Genomic DNA, 4,817 nt, shown 5'->3' on the forward strand with positions numbered 1-4,817 from the left:
GTTTCACCATTATTCTTCAAATTGTGGCTTAGAGAATAAGACAATGAATATTACTTTAAATCCAGTCAGCAAGCCACGTGAATTTATTGCTAATGTGGAATAGTCAAGTTAGATAATCAATGGTTCTAAGTCAATGGGGGCCAGATTTGGGATTTAAGTGAAAGTTGATGCTTTTTTACGAGACAAAAAAAAGTTGAGGCTATAATTATCCATCGACCTAAAGTTGGTGCATTTTTACGGGACAAAAAAAATTTCGGGCCAAAATTGTCCATTGACCTAAAGTTGGTGCTTTTATATGCGACAAAAAAAAGTTCGGCCAGAATTGTCCCTAGACCTAAAGTTGGTGCTTTTTTTTTTTAAATTAACCCACTGAATAAATGCAAGGGCGGTCCATACGTGTGCAGAAGGAAAGAAAATCCATGTGATTTTCCATTATTCAATAATATAAAAAGAATATTTGGCATCCACCAAGAACACTCATTCTGCCATATATTCGGGCATTCACACATGCACACTTGGAAACTCAGCGAAGCCGAATGAAGCAGGAGGAGATCCTATGCTATATTCAATAGGAAATCGGCCAAAAGGGTTGAATGGAAAAGATTCCTCGCGAAAATAAAATCAAAAATTCTTGGGAAGAAATTTGAAAAAAGGAAAGCCGGGGTACTGGAAGATTGAAGAGAATCATGGGGATCGTTCACTATATAAGTGGTTGAAGTTCTCTTCAAGAGAAAGGCCACATATATTGAATACACGGCCACAGAAGTGAGAGAGAGAGAGCTTCGGAGAATCCCGAGAAGAGAGAGAGTCGCGGAAGGTGAGAACAATAGAGAGAAGGAGCCTCGGCTGAGACCATTACTCAGCCGCAATCTCATCTCAGCCTCCAGCGACGAGCTGCTACAACAACAATTTCATTATCGGCAGCCATCAATAACCGCAGCCGCGATGTCCTTCCAAACCGAAAACACCAGTTGCAGCCGTCAACCAGCCCGCGAGACCAAGCCGGAGAGGCTGCTGTCCTGCTCGTGTGACCACACCACCCTCCATTGGCGACCACCTTGCTGCTACCGTGAACCCCCATAGCCCCGGTGATCTGCAGTAGTGACACTGCGGCTGTTTATTTGCCCCGCACCAGTCCACGACGCTCCGGTGATCCAACTCGGTGTTCCTGATGAAAAATCGGCAAGCTTCAGGCGCGCATCACGGCTTTCCCGGTGTGACCATCGTGTCCCATAGCCTTGGCGTGAAGTCCAGCTCAGTCTATAACAAACCCCCCTCAGTCCCACGAATTCCACTCTCGGCCAGGACAGAAAGATTTCACAACATCCAGGAGGCTCCAGGTGGTGATTGTGGAACTATTCAATGGCTTAATCCGAGTAAAAGTCAAATTTTGAGTATAGATTCCTGGTGAGCTGATTCGGTAGAAAGAAGGGGACAAAGGCCAAAAGGTGTTCTTGGCGTCTTCCTGTAGTCCTTCATCGTGCGTCCGAGGTCTGTCGACAACACTGGAGAAACTCTCGCTCTCGCGCTTAATTTCCTTCCGCAGGTTTAGCAAACCAGAGCTATTACATTTCACGCCGAGCAGCACTTCCATGGCCAATCACCAGGCCTTGCACCGCGAGCCACAAATCCAAAAGTCCCTCGTCGCAAGCCCAAATTAGGTAATGATTCTATCCGATTTGATTTAAATTGTTCAATTGCTATATATAGATAGATTGTGTTACCTAATTGATTTGATTGAGATTTAGGCATTATTCAATTAGGGTTTATTTAATTACTAATTTGATCCGTAAAGATCTCCGATCATTTTTTTTATTATTTCAACTTAATATTAGATAATTGTTGTGCTAAAGATTGCGATAATCTCTAATTTAATCCGCGAGACGGTAGGTTATTTTTTAGATTATCGTAATCTTTAATTTGAAATCTTTGTAGATTGTGCGTGTGGATTAGGTTAGTCTTTATCTTTAATTTAGATAAGTGCCATGTTTTGAAAATACTAGAAAGATCGAATTGCGTGATAGATAGGATAGTTTCCTAACTAGATTACGATTGCATGTTTAGAATTTATTTAGTTAGACTTATCTTCTAGATTAGACTGCATGTTAGGGTAATATCTATTTAATAAAGATAAGTTTTAGAGTTAAAATAAGATTTAATCTAAATTATTTCCTAGTTTGAATAGAATAATTTTTCAAGTTGTGTAGTTAATTTTCATTAATCACTTATTTTGAATTTCATGAAAAATACCGAAAATATCATGCGCATGTCATCAGGTCACATCATCATGCCCATCACGTCGCGTGTCACTTAGCGATTATATGTTTTGGGTAATTTAATCTAGAAGTGCATGTCATATTAGAATATTTGCATGTTAATTTTTGCCCGTATTTAGAAATTGCATGTCATGTTAGAATAGGCATGCTTTGTACATCATCGCATTATAGTAAGTGCATTACATGCATGGCATATAGGTTAGTCCTTATTTATATAAGAGAACTCTAAAAAGATTTGAGTGATATTGAATATAAATTAGAAATTACATTTAAGATAATGATTTGATTTTATAACTAACATTGTAAATGCTTTCATTACTTCGAGGTGAGTGCACCCTCCTTATCTTGCAATTTATTCATCTTTTTTATTATTCGGTATTTCATTACTAGTTGCACACCTATATGATCACCTGACCTGTTAGTAGATAGGTTTAAAATTGATTCAAGCTGTTTGCTAAACATTTTTTTCTAATAAAAGAAAAAAGATATTAAAAGAGCATTAGAATAATCTAGCGTAATCAAGTTCTCAAACTCATAATCTCTGGTTTGTAGGAGTAAAGTATATCTCAATACTTTGCTTGGATTTCTAATCGACCCACCAAGAAATGAATTAGTAGCGACTCCTAATTGGAAATGATGTTGCATGTTAAGAACTTAAATATAAGTTGCGAATTGGTATGGATTTGGGAGAGCCGAGCTAAGTATAGTAGGCTTAATAATCCATTAGCCAAACCGTCAATGGTGCACCATTCGGGTAGGTTGCAACAGCTTGGCGACTCCGTTGAGGAATTAAAAAATTCTTAGTGGACTTAGGCCAATTTTCTCTTTGTTCAAAAATATTTTTGTTTGGCAACGAGGACTCCAAGTAAGTCCCTATCTTGACTGTTAAATGTTCTTGCAAATGGGAGTTATAAGGAGAGTAGTCTTTGCTAACCATTTATTTTGCAGAGAAGTGTTGGGAATAAATGTTTATTATCTTCAATACTGAAGCAGTAATTGCATATGAATTGTTGTGCATGCCTATATTGTTTTGGCACTACATTATTGCACACACAACCTGCCGCCGGACCTAGGCTACGATAAGATAATCTAGGACGGTGTTAAGAAAGAAACAACCTTGAACACGAGATCGCGATGTAGAGGTTGTCTTTCTTTCCCCGAACTTTCTTTCTTGGTGTTAAAATGGTTTGTCCTTGTCCACCAAACCGCTAACTATAGGGCATTCCTTTTGACGAAGCCGAAGTTAAGAGGACTTGACTCAAATACGCAAAACTATGTGATCAGACCATCCTCTTAACTTCACTTTGCTAAACCTTTTAGAAAGAAATCGAGCATCACGTTTCATGTGCATGTCTATGTAATTGGCATCAAGGTCATCGGTGAAGTAAGTCCTCTAACCCTCCGTCTTGCAATTTACTTACTGCATATCTCTGGTCGGTCCATGGTCAGTCGAGGTTAGCAATGGACTCGATGTCATTTCACTTTGGAAGTAATAATTGCATTTTTTTTTTCAAAAAGAGAGGAAATAAAGAACCAAGATTTTTGGTGAATTTATTTCCAACTTATGTTTTCATTTCCCCGAACATATCATGAGTCATTGCTTTCCTGAGTAATTTTTTTTGCCGTTGTTTTTTTCGAAGAATCCCGTTACTAGTTATTTCAAAGAAAATTCGAAAAATGGCTTGAAAAATGAAAAAAAAAATGGAAAAGTGAAATAGGGCATCCAGACTGAGTTATGGACCGATTTAGTCTGAAGTCATATGCTTATTATTATCTCTTCGTAGGTGATTATGGATCGTGTACCATCAACCGTTCGTACGTGGCCACAAGCAAAAAATACCGATCAAAATGAAGTGTTGAATCGTGTTGCTAATGACATGAACAAGCGAATTGCAAGCCACCAAAGTCAAGGTGATGAGCTGCGTCCTACTGTTGCTTGTCTAGTCAAGCAAAAGCGTCGTGTTGACATGGATAAGATAGTTTCCTAACTAGACCAGGATTGCATGTTTTGAATTTATCCAATTAGACCTATCTTCTAGATTAGACTGCATGTTAGGGTACTATCTATTTAATAAAGATAAGTTTCCAAATTAAAATAGGATTTAATGTAAATTATTTCTTAGTTTGAATAGTATAACTTTTCAAGTTGGGTAGTTAATTTTCATTAATCACTTATTTCGAATTTCATGAAAAATATCAAAAATATCATGCGCATGTCATCGTCTCACGTTATCATAACTATCACATCATTGCTCATATGTCATTTAGGGATTATATGTTTAGGGTAATTTAATCAGGAAGTGCATGTCATATTAGAATATTGCATGTCGTGTTAGAATAGGCATGCTTTGTACGTCGTCGCATTATAATAAGTGCATTACATGCATTGCATATAGGTTAGTACTCATTTATATAAGAGAAAACCCTAAAAAGATTTAAGTGAAATTGCATGTCGATTAGAAATCATATTAGGGGGATGATGTAATTTTCTAGCTAACATTGCAGAGGATTTTATTGCTTCTAGATAACTGCACCCTCCTT

General features: G+C 37.7%; 1 long non-coding RNA gene across 2 annotated transcripts; it reads left to right on the forward strand.

Annotated features, from left to right (window-relative positions):
• Nucleotides 1-374: 374 nt before the first annotated feature.
• On the forward strand, nucleotides 375-4,421 carry LOC115691929 (uncharacterized). Of its 2 annotated transcripts, XR_004007048.2 has the most exons (3): nucleotides 375-1,661; nucleotides 3,514-3,660; nucleotides 4,061-4,421. It is a non-coding gene; the product is annotated as an uncharacterized LOC115691929 (long non-coding RNA). The 2 variants fall into 2 exon arrangements; XR_008814598.1 differs by having other exon boundaries at nucleotides 3,514-4,421.
• The last annotated feature ends 396 nt before the right edge of the window (nucleotides 4,422-4,817 follow it).

Source organism: Syzygium oleosum, unplaced genomic scaffold, assembly GCF_021117445.2.
Source record: "Syzygium oleosum isolate NSW1041296 unplaced genomic scaffold, Sole_v2.1 Sole_v2.27, whole genome shotgun sequence".
In the NCBI taxonomy this organism is placed as follows: domain Eukaryota; kingdom Viridiplantae; phylum Streptophyta; class Magnoliopsida; order Myrtales; family Myrtaceae; genus Syzygium; species Syzygium oleosum.